Source organism: Cimex lectularius, unplaced genomic scaffold (assembly GCF_000648675.2).
Source record: "Cimex lectularius strain Harlan isolate CLEC.00 unplaced genomic scaffold, Clec_2.1 scaffold230, whole genome shotgun sequence".
Taxonomy (NCBI): domain Eukaryota; kingdom Metazoa; phylum Arthropoda; class Insecta; order Hemiptera; family Cimicidae; genus Cimex; species Cimex lectularius.
The window spans coordinates 424739-437473 of NW_019392809.1; positions in this window are offsets into that span (position 1 = coordinate 424739).

Sequence of the window (12735 nt, forward strand, 5' to 3'; positions counted from 1 at the left end):
ATCAACTTTCATCTAAATTCTCAGTCCAAGCTAAAGGTAAGGCTCTCCGTGTGGCTGAACATAGTGTAAAATTTCCAAATTATTATTATTGGCAAGACAATTTTCAGAGATCAGAAGTAAAGCTACATTAGCGTCGAGGTTCAATTAAAAACTTGTCAAAGCGCTCGACTTGATCAGAGACCAAGGACAAACAGCGGAATCAGATGGACCCCGCGTTGGTCAAACCGCTGACAGTAGTTTTGTTTTGAACTTTGACCGATAAGATTATCATTGCCCATCGGGTCAAATTTGCACTCGACAGATTTTCTTGGATTATTAGACCAAAAAATATAAAAAATCGCGTTTCATAACCGTTTTCTGATCGTTAAAAAACACAAAAATCATGAATATCTATCTGCAGACGTAGACAAAAAAAAAAAAAAAATCCACAATCAGTCTTTGCATTAAATCAGGAGTTAATGATTGCAGACATTCGAGAAGCAGAAATTTTCATAATGATGTACACATGTTTCTTAAATATTGTAATATTATAGATAAATAAACTATAGTAAACAATAGATATGAAGAAACAAGCTTATTGGAAAAATTTTAGATTGGTATCTGTAATACAACATAAAATATAAATAAATGACCCAATAAATATAATATCGTTGGTGCATTACATTTTCTTTATTAATTTTTTTAGAATATACCTAAATTTCTGTTATTAAGCATTCTTTGGTGTTAATATATTGGGTTGTCCGGAAAATAATCCAGGTTTTCATGTTTTCTTTCATTACTCGTCTATATAATAAACTGTTTACGTTTGATAAGGTATTCTTTTTTACGAATGTCAACACTTTTTAATCTTCTTACAAAGAAAAATGTATTTACCTCAGTAGCATTTCGTTATTTGGGAATAAATAATTCAGTCTTTACCAAGATGTTAACACGTGATTTTCGCGTAATTTCGTTTTACGAGTTTAAACTTGATCGGAACGGTGCCCAAACGGCCAAAAATATTAATGCAGTGTGAGTGAGAGTTCAGAGATTGTTTAAAACATTTCGAGAGGGAGACTTTAATCTTGAAGAGAAAGAAGGGCGTGGATGGATTTCTCCCCTAGATGTTCTGCGGGCTTTGGTCAGAGGAGAAGCAGCACTAAATTTTCCAAAGCCCCCGACTGATCGAAAAAGTGATGGTGTCTCTTTGGTAGGTTTCATTTGGGCTGATTTACCACAACTTCTTGAATCCTGGCAAAACAATCAATGCCGGATTATATTGCTCTCAAATTGAAAAAAATGCACCTGAAATCGACATTATTGAAGCCATCTAACATGAGTTGTCATGTATGATTAAACGGAAAAAGCCCATTCTGTTACACGACAACGCATGTCGCTTGTGACAATTCTCCAGACCTCTTGCCTACCGACTACCATTTTTTCAGACGCCTGGATAACGTTTTACAGCATAAAAAATTATTGATCAAAACTCTTTAGAAAATTTGTTTACAGAATTTGTTAGTAATAAAGATTCAAAATTATATTCAAAGGGTATAGAGAAGTTGACATCACGGCGTGAGAAATGTATGTAGTGATGTAGGATGATTAATAAAACATGTTTAAAATAATTTATTTATAACCATAAACATGCATTATTTTTCAGTCAACCTAATATTATTTACTCCAGTTTAAAGGTTTACATTTATTTTATATATGTATTCAATTTTTGTACATGTGGTATATTTGGGCTCTGTTAAAACTCAAAGAAAATCTGCTAAAACCTTTAATCAGACAGAAAAAAAGAAAAAAAATTGCTTCCGTATTTTACTGTTTGAAAATTGCTAGGAATATAGACTGGATTAATAAATTCTGTCGTATTACACTTGCTCTATAAAAATTGAGAATTTTGTAATGTTTGCCAGTTAAGATTTTTCGCTTCGGCTTGGAAAGCTTGTATTAACTAAGTTGGGGATTGTTTAAACCCGTCAACAAACGAGGGGAGAGTGGTGAGAGAATGAGAGTGTATGCGATAAATATTTGTCGTCCCCATTCCCACAAATCCAGTTCCTCTCTCGAGGAAGAAATACGGTCTGCGATGATTGAGAGGAGGAAATCGTCGGCACCACCGGCAGGCACTTCAGACGACGCCCAGACACACGGATAAGATGAATAAATAGTCCCACCCGTTTCGTTTGCTCCACGATTCTACGAGGTTTTTGTGGATCAACATAAGTTTATATTAAACATATCTTTCTAAATTCTACTGTGTGAGGGGTGACGAACCTTACATTTGGTTCTATCCACGCCGTTTTGAACTATCAGACGCGTTTCGGCATATCGCCATCTTCAGTGGTCGGTACGTGTTTAATTTATGTCAATTTTGTCCTTTTTAACGTCTGACGTGCCGAAACAGCAAGGCCAGGCAGATCGAAATGATCGGAAACGAGCCAACTACAATGTTTTCTAAAGCTTCATTATAAAAAAAAGGGTCTTCCGTTTTCCCTCCTGGTTTCTGAACACCGAACTTTACCGGTGTTATGTGTCAAATATGTTTCCGCAACGTTCCCCCTATTTTTTCTGGACCTGTATTGTAGGTCGTGGGGGTGGTTTGGTTTTGTCGGGAAGAAGGGGGGAAGTCTAATTAGGCGCTGGGGGAGAGAGCGGAAGCAATTCTAGCTAGACTTCCGGTTCTCACACTTATAAATAGTCAGACTACTTCCTCTGCCCTCTCTACCTTTAACTTCCAATCTCAATCCCCCGACCCCCCAGCCGTTATCGACAATCAATTAGGATTTCAATCCGTCGTTATTATTTAAAATCATAACCCGCTGTTCTATGGGCTATGTACACAAAGAGATTAGACCGTATACAAAACAATCCCGTTTTCAGAGGAAGTCCATGTGTTTCTTTAAACAAAGGAAACGAGAATAAGATTGCATTATCATCTTTTTATACTCTTTTGGTGTTGTTTTTTTTTTAACCAAACAAATCCAATCAACCAAAAAGATCTAAAAACAGGCAATAAATATGTAAGTTGTCACAAGTTGTCCAGTCCCAATAGTTAGTTCTTCGTGAATATTTTGGTACCGAAACATTCGTAGTCATGTACTTCTTTAACATGTTTCTTTATCTTAACTTTTGTGAATAAATGTCTTATTTAACTTATTCACATAATAAATAAAATCTATTTTTTAAGTCCACATTGTGTTACACTTTTGTCTGTGAAATATTTGGCAGTGTAAATTTAAAATAAGTACATTTGTGGAAAATGCTCAGAGGATCCACTTCGAATAATTAATATCGTCGGCTGTGTAGCAGCGGTGCTACGAAAATAGGCGGACCGTGAGATCAATTTTGATATCTCATTGATCATCTTCAAATTCGGCTCGTTCACTGAACATCAACATGTAACACATTGCAAAAGCAAAACTAAAATTGCTAGTAGAATGTTTAACAATCAAAAAATACTTTCCTGATAGCCCTGATGACGTGAGCCCTGTTTTCGCCCAGTTCCGAAACACTACAAATAGAACAATCTAAAAAACTACGGTTTAAAAACTTAAACCTCAGTAAAATTTAAGATATGAGCTAAGACCTGATTTCGTTTAATTATTGTTAAATTAAATGCATTGGGTTTTGTTATTTGTTTTTTGTGTTTGACTATAGGTTTGCTTCCAGTTCTCCCTCTTCTTATCTTGCATATGCATATTTGCATATTTTGACTTCAACAAAGATACAAAAAAAATTAAATTTACTTCTAACAATTTACATATTTTAAAGCAAACATATTAATCAAGAAATAAAATTAACTGTGATTGTGGCCAAGGGTCAAGAATCACCTCCCTCCCTCTCCACATTCTCACTCTCTCTCTCTGTCCTCTTTCTCGTTTTTTTCACTTTGTCTCTCTCTGCCATTCAATATTTCTCTCATCTTTCTTTTCCTTTTACATTCTCTCTCTCTTTCTCCTCTTTCTCTCCTTTCCATTTTGTCTGTCTCTCTTTCTTTCTCTCCTCGTTTTATTCCTCTCACACTTTCGCTTCCTTTTACACATTTTCTTATTCTCTCTCCCTTTCTTTCTCTCTTCCTATCTATCTGTCTATTTACCTACCTATCTTTCATCATCATTATATTTCTAGTTTGATTTCCATATATCTATTTCTATCATTATATAATTTTAGTACATAATTACAACTGAAAACATACAAATTGACGAACGATTGGATCTAGCTTGCATTAATATTACCTCTACTTTATACTTATTTTTTATTTCTTTGGATACGACACCCGACAATTATTTTTGTAGCTGCGTTATTTTATTACATAAGATCTGAAGTTTTAGAATTCTTCATTTGGCAATTGATTTAGAAATTCAATGAAACGTAGGAAGCACTCTTAGGGTTGCAGTAAAACAAGGTACAAGATGTGTGCTCGCGTTTTCTTTATTGTATTATTGCACTATATACTGTGTAAAAATTGTGAATATAAAGTGCAATAGTTCAAATTGTTAAATTTTGTTCCCAAAGAAGTTAATGTCTACAAACTTGTTTACAAGAAGGAGAGAAAAATGAGGCCGAAGTCGTCAAGGGCACAACTCCTACGATCCCGGCTTTTTTCGTGTTCGTTCCTTCAGACTCGTATTAACGTCCCCTTTCCTCGAACGAATTAATTAAATCCGCCAAATGTCCCTGTTGTCGCTTTTCCTCTCGGCCGGACAACATTGCCCAAATGTGCTCGATGTTAAATTTAATATCGGATCCCTCGATCGTTCCTTCCTTTTTTTCACTCCGCGTGAATTATAACAATTAACAACGGATTACGATTTGGAATTCGCTCGGTTATTATATTCACACGTGATATGAGAGGAAGGTCAATTAACCAGCTAATAGGGAAAGGCTTGAGAATTTTTGCGTTTTTTCCTCGCTATTAATTATTGAGAAATAACTAAGCCGTTATTATTATAACTAATAATATTGGACGGCAGCCGCGTGGCCGGTTTAATTAATTGGCTTACTACCAAAGGACTTTGCACGACTGCACTACAGTTCAAAAGGGATAACAAAAAAATCATCGCAGTACATTTCAATTAATCATTTGCAACTTCCAGGCAAATTAAAGGAAAATAACTGTCGGCTTTTGATAGAAACTAGGTTCAAATGAAATATTTTTTCCATCGACATAAACAATTTTGCCGTTTTAATAATTACAACAATAAACATTTTATGTTGGCTAGAACAGATGTAATTCGAGGCGAAATGTTCCCTGTAATGGGTTAAACTGTTTCTTTTCAATGGTGAAGCTTTTGAATTATTGCAGCATTCAGTCTGATTAACGCTGAGAATGAAAAGATAAAAATAACATTATGTTCAATATATTTGTCAGGCCGATAAGAACTGTTGCTCGGATTATGAGCCAAGTCTTGATTATAGGAGATTTTAACCCCCATAATTCTCGGTGTGGCTAAAATCATATTGACATTAAAGGAGAGGATTTGGAAAGTGTGATTGAAGGAACCACCTTCACATTATTGCATACGAATAAATCCACATAAATATGTATGGACGAAAATACATCTTTCTTAGTATCCAGCTTCGCCTGAAACACGCTATACGATTTCCATTTTAGTGACCACCATCTTAATCATTGACTCTTTTCAGAATACGAAGAAAGACTGGCCCACGTTCACTCCATCGGTCGAGTTCCCCCCGCTTACGGGCAACATATCGACCGACCTAGACAATACGACGAAGGCGATCCACGTCCCAGCAAATAACTACCTAAAACAGTGGGCAGGGTTCACCTCCAAAGTGTCCCTTGGTAGAATGACAACCGCAAGGCTACCAATTGAAAAAAGAGATGGGCGCTACGACGTTTTACCATACGCCCGACCTTAGAAAACCTACAAGCACTTCAAGGTGGCAATGTCTAAGGAGGATTCTAATGTGTGCCAAACAGAATTCCTTGCAGGCGTTTGTTAGCGAAATGGAAACGAGATGACACCCAAGGAAATGTGGAGTTGAATTGTTGCCATAGAAGTGGGTAAAAGGAAGCTAACCCCCGCTGCGAAACAAATTCTCAACGAACGCGTTAGCGAGAAGTATCAACTAATAACTAAACCATAAAGGTATTAACAGAAAATGAATGTATGGTCGCGATCCTGCGGATTCCGGTTCAGGTAAGGTTAAAATAATTAATATGTCAATTATGACTATTAATATTTATATTGATTAATACATTAATAATAAATGTATTACTGAAACACATTTTAATCTTTTAGTTTAAATGACCGGCCTATTCACGCCGGTTTAGTTTGTCAGCCCGTTGCAGCCGTCTTCGGTGGTCGCCCTATGTGTCATTCAGACCTTTTTTATAAGTTTGTAAAACACGAAGGGGTGTGTCGGGATCGTATTTTGTTTTGTCGTCGTATTCGATTTATTCTGGAATAAGTCAGGGTTGATGGCACAATGCCGAAACGCGTCTGACAGGCAAAACCGACGGGAACAAGCGGACCGGGATGATCGGAGATCACACTACAAACGACTACATCCCAAGCCTCACTCTTTACAATTAAAACAGATATTCGTTACAAAGGTAGAAATACATTTTAACAGAAGCTTGAGACTGCGTAATGAATAAATACACCGTTTTTTTGCCTATATTTACAAAATAAAAATGCAAAAATCTGGCCCGTGGAGAAAAGGTCGATTCTCCGTCAAACTACGGAAAGTCTTCATACCAGTGTTGCGGTTAGAATTTTTGCATTGTAAATTTGTTTTCCTTCTGTAAGAGGTCAAATCGTGTAAAACTGAGGTCGAAGTTTGCTTTTACGATGGTCGCACTTTGAAAATAAAATTGATCGCAGAATTTTAAAAATAAAAACAGGCCTGGATGCCAAATGTTGCGCAAGTGTCTGTTTATTTTTGAGAAGAATTTCTCTTTCAATGAGGCTTGCAACGGAGTGGAAAGAGCCGTTATCGACCGGCAGAGGGTCGCGGGTATCCGTCGCCGGGGCGGCCCCGAAAGTCCATCCGGCTTTTCCGAAGGTTGATACAAGCCGAGATCGTGGATGAGAGGAGGAAAGAAGCCGAGCCCGACTGAGGAACGTGAAAAGTTGTTTTTCCCATCTCGACCCCTATAAATAGACGAGCTCTCGGCGTCCGGTTGTCTATTTTCACTGACATCCGTTCGGCCCGCCTCCACACGACCTCAACGGACCAGACGTACACACTTGAGGCCATCATCTCGTTTTGCATTCGAGAAACCGACGGTAGTAGAAAGGATGGCACAGACGTCATTTGGCAAGCTGGGCGACTTATCGGGCCGATCCTGACATTCGCGGAAAACACTATTTACTTTATCATCTTATAAATACTTGCTTTAAAGAACTTGGAGCTACCTTTTGAGACTTTTTCAACTCTAAAGCCCGACCACAAGAGTGAGGTTTCATGTAGAAAACCTACTTGCAGAACCCTGGTTGTGTCTAAGGTCTCGTACACACTTGCATACATAGTCGACCGATTGTCTATAGGCATGGATAGAGACTCAGAGATATGTAGACTGTATGTATAAAGACTAGGCCAGAGACTTGGTCGCCTGTATACAATGCCTTGTTCCTCGTTAATTGCTAAATATGGTTGGCCCCGTATCCTTTGCCTGATTAATTTTTATGCTCCTGATGAAAAGCCGTTTTCACATTGTGGATTTTTTGTTTACATCACTTACTGACACTTCATATTTTTGACCTTCGATAATCATTTTCTTCTTGGTGCGATTTTTTATTCGGGATTAATCACTTCCGAAGTACAAGATGTTAATTTTCAATTAACATCAACTCGTAGGTATTAACATTAACGTAGGCCACATCTTGATAATAAAAAATAAAAATATAAAAGAGATAAAATTTTTTTAAAAAAGGTTTCAAAAACGATGAAGCGTTACCATTGCTCACATAGACGTATAAAATGGAGAATGTCTTCCAAACGTCCAAAGTACGTATAATTCCACTGTGTAGTCTCAGCTTGGCCCTACACTTTTCTTGTTGTATTTGCACAATCTACCAAGACTAATTACTTATAGGTTTGTTTTCTGATGATACAGTATTCGAAGTGTTTGTAGTGTAGTGGACAGGTTGTCAGGTCTATTGCTAATATGAACAAGTTTTTCTCTCACTGGAATCATATAGTGCCACGGTCACCATCGTTAAAATACCTTTTTCCTTAAATTGTTAAATAGTTAGGGATGGACTGTGCACTACATAAAATAACAGTATAAATACGTATTCTTCTTCCAGTCTTCGACCATCCCAACTTTAACGAAAAATGGCCCTAAATCTTTAATTAACTCTTCAAAACGCAAAAATTACAATAAGTTGCTGATGATAGTGTAAATAGCAAAACGTCCAAAAATGTAAAAAATAACAGAATAAAAAACAACATGGAAATGTTTTTTCAAAACTACGTTAAATAGCTGCATTTTATGGTTTATTGGTTGAATTTTACATTTAATAACAATTAATAATAATGCAATTGTAAACAAAGGCAAAACAGCGTAAATTGCTTTTTCCGCTGTGGAACAGAGATTATTTGACCAATAAGAGTACACTTTTGATTTATAAATTTATTTATTATTTATATTGATAATCAATTTATATTAACATATGGTTACGCCGCCTGGTGGTGTTGCTGTCACATCATTTAAAAAAAACACTTATGCACATGTCCAACCCTCAAGACTAAAACAGTCGAATGCGGAGACAAATACGACGGACTGGACGAAAATAAAGATATGAAGATATAAGGACATATCAGATGGTTTAAGGAAGGAAAATCAAACTAAGCGACCCATGATAGAAAATCATCACGCAACCTCAACGGTACCGTCATAAATGAAACTACTACACAGTGTACAAAAGGTCGAAAAATCAACATACATACTTGAAAACTTGGCTAATTAACAACAATTGACATAATAATTTTCATCTTTCAAAACACTGCAAAAAAAGACCTACCGGAACCAATGAAAAACAATGCTTAATTCACTAAAGGCCATTATAAAAAACAAAACTAAATAAAACGCCGACACAAGCCTGCAACCCTCACGTATCTATAAAAGATACTTCACTTCACAGAAATCACACAGACCAAATATTTAAGATGGCGAAATGCCAAAATACCACGACAGACCAAGCGAGAATAAATGGACCAGAATCATCGGTAACGACGAAATTATATGTTCATCACCTTGCAGACCATACCATATCTCACTACCTAACACTATGTTGGGTGTGTGGGTACAAAGGAATTTTGAGACAAACTGGAATGAGAGGGATCTGCAAGAGCAACTAGGCCCAGAACGTTAATTGTGATAAGAAGACATAAACATAGACTCCTCCATTTCAGAATGGGCCCGTCTGAAACAAAAGGTGAAATGGACGACCTCTAGAGGAGCCAGACATAATAAGCTCATGGTTAAAGAATCTTTGCCAAAGCTACACCTTGACAGCTCTCAATTTCTCTCTTCTCTCTGTGTACGTGCTTGTTGAAAACATTGTTAAAATACATGTTGTGTGAGCCACTTCTCTCTTTTCATAATACGTTGTAATTTTAGGAAGTCTGAAGTCAGGCAGCGTAAGTGTCCTGCTTAAGTAAGTAAGGTGGTGTTTTAAGGTGTACATGAAAAGGTCAGTTGATTCTGTAAGTAGAGCATATTGTTAGCCGTAAAATTCATTAATTGAAATAATTTACGAATAAAAAACGCTGAATAAATTCGACTAGATTGAAACGCTGATACCCACGAAACCCGGGACTCATTGAACGTAATATTAGGTAGAGAGTACGAGAGGTTGGACCAAAGCGAATTTATTGCAAATTTTTCCGTATAAATTTTCTATTTGAGGTGAGATGTCAGAGAGAATTCGGCGAAGAGGCTCACTCACAACGTCAATTCGATTGCCTCCAAAGAAGCAGTGCTCCCAACATACCATCCTGCCTCCCCCCCCCGACGATAAACTATGATTTAGGATTTATTTAAATTATTGTCAGGTTCCATTGATAGCAAAATTTTCTAAACCTTTAATTTTTCTCTGTAAGGCGTCATCATAGTGGAGTCTTTAGTATTAATAAACTAGAGCAGCGAATTCCAAAATCTAGAGTATCAGGAAGGTGATTAGTAAATTAGGAAAACAACAAGGGCCTAAGGACACAGCCCTATCTAACCCCAGATCCACCTGGAAAAATTGGGAGACCATTTTGCTAACTTCAACAGCAGAATCGGAATGGGCGAATGAGGCAGGTAGTAGTATATTAACCCTGCGATGTAACATAATAATCATCAATATGAAAACGTTCAATATTTTTTTATTGAATTGAATATTACTTTATTCCGACCTTCGGGAAATTTTGAGGACAGCAGACTTCCGCTTTTCACAACCCAATTAACATGGCGTCGTTTACTTCAAGATGAACGTCCCTCGGAATTATTTGAAGACGGTAAGCGAGTAGCGACCGCGAGTTCCATAAAACTTTTATTGAAACAGTTTTAGTGCCGTCTAGATACAACTTGAATTTAAATATATAAGAGCATTCGGAGAGGAAAGGGGAGAATCGGAGTTTGTAGTAATCTCCGACATCAATCCGAAAGATAAAAATGTTCAATGAACGGGATCAAGTGAATTGTAACCACAGATTACACCCATTCATTCCCCCTTTTATCTCTGCTGAACGCGAGCGACAAATCAGAGATCGTGCGAAACGATAAATTTTATAGGGTGAGTAAGTTTTTATCGAACATAAAGTATGCCGAATCTAGAACGGTTGCATTTCAAGCATACAACGAGCTGCACTAGCAGAAAGGGTAAATTGTAGAAATATAAGAACCCACAAACGCCTTCGTTTAAAAAAAGTATTTCCAGGTTTTTGTACATCCTATTCATTATTCATTCTTGCCGAACCAAGGACACAAATTCATAAAGACTGCTGGAAAATCGACTTACCTTAACTTTTCTTTGACAACCTTCTTTCTTCGCGAATTAGTAATTTTGGTTTTGGATGTGTTTTTCCCTCGCAACAGGAACATCTGTTCTTCGTTTACCGACACGAGAAATTCTTGTGTTGGCGTTCAGAATTCACCCACTGACGAACATCCGTCGCCTTCTTTCACGCTTCACTACTTTTTCTTATACAGGAGCTCGCGTTATTTTAATAAAAATCATACACACCTTGAGTAAAATTTATGCTTTAACTTGCATAATCTGCATCTTTTATTATAATCATCTTTTCTTGTTGATATGTGATTTGAATGATGAACGATTGATATATTTTTATAAGTGAATATATGTGAAATATAAAGTTGGACGTGGTTTCTCTTTCTATATTATATAATATTGTATTTTAATCTATATAAAATTTTTATGAAATATCCGGTGATAAATAATATGTATAAATGATTATTTGGAGATCGTGAGATGCAGTCTGGTGTTTCGTAGATTTTAGAAAAACACGATAAAGAAAATGTTTTTCTAAAAACTACGAAACACCAGACTGCATCTCACGATCTCCAAATAATCATTAACTAATGATCACTAAACACTACACAAATATGTATAAAATATGAATTCTGATTTCTTCAGTTAACAAGTATTGTAAAATTGTAAGGATGGTAAAATTTCCCAAACTGTATCTTTTTCTTTTTGTTTATTTCATTTTATTTTTTTCTCTCCTAGAATTATACATACAATCAAAGCTACAAGCTACGTTTTAGGTACTCCTGCAATGATCAGTATTTTTATGTTTTTGTACGTTATGTTTATATGTTATACTGCTTAACTTATACTGATACTTATCAATTGTAGTCGCTGTTTAATAAGTATTATTTTTAGTTTTAACTTTACAGGCAATTTTAAAATGTTTGATATAAAACTATATATTTGTACTCACTCCTTGACGAATAAAGTATTACTTCTGTCAATAAAAATAATAGTAATAATAATAATAATAAAAATATCCGGTGATTCAAAATGTAAGTCTCCTAAATACCTCCGAGCATGAGTGCTTTATGCCCAGGTCATTTTTAAGGCATTTAGCTGCCTATTTTTGTAAATGATCTATTATTGAAAATCCGGTTTATAAACGAGTACAGGAAAACCTGGCTAAAAAACACAAACTGTTTTATGTTTTACAAAAAAGAAAGCATAAATGACACTGCATAGCGTGTCGTATCGTGTGTACGTCAAATCTACAAAAATATATCTATATTAGGTCGGAGCTAAATTACTAAAGTGATAGTTTCGCGAGGAGACAGCTGCTATCAAAGCAGCAATAAATCAAGATAATTTTTAGAACGTGACCAATGAAAGCTGCATTACATTGCGTCCAGTTTGACATGTTTTTAATAGGACAATCTGATCTGCTCCAATGTGAATTCTATTTGATAAATGCCAGAGACGCGAAATCTCTTTTTGTCTTTAAGGCTGCACACTTTTCACTTAAACATACACATTTATCCTATAAAATGTATCGCAGGGAATCCTTTATAATGAACCGTGTTAGCTGTACGTTATGAATGCCTGGGCTGGGATAAAATGTGAAGAGTTCCAGGTCTTTTTCCAGGTCATTATTGCTAATTTGTAATAAAATCGCATACATTATTGTAAAAATCTGAAACAACACGAATGTTTTACAATTCTCCGATCTGACTATATCAACTACGTCTCCTCTCTATCACATCAACAGTTTCCGCTGTCGTTGCTCGGTCAGCAGTTC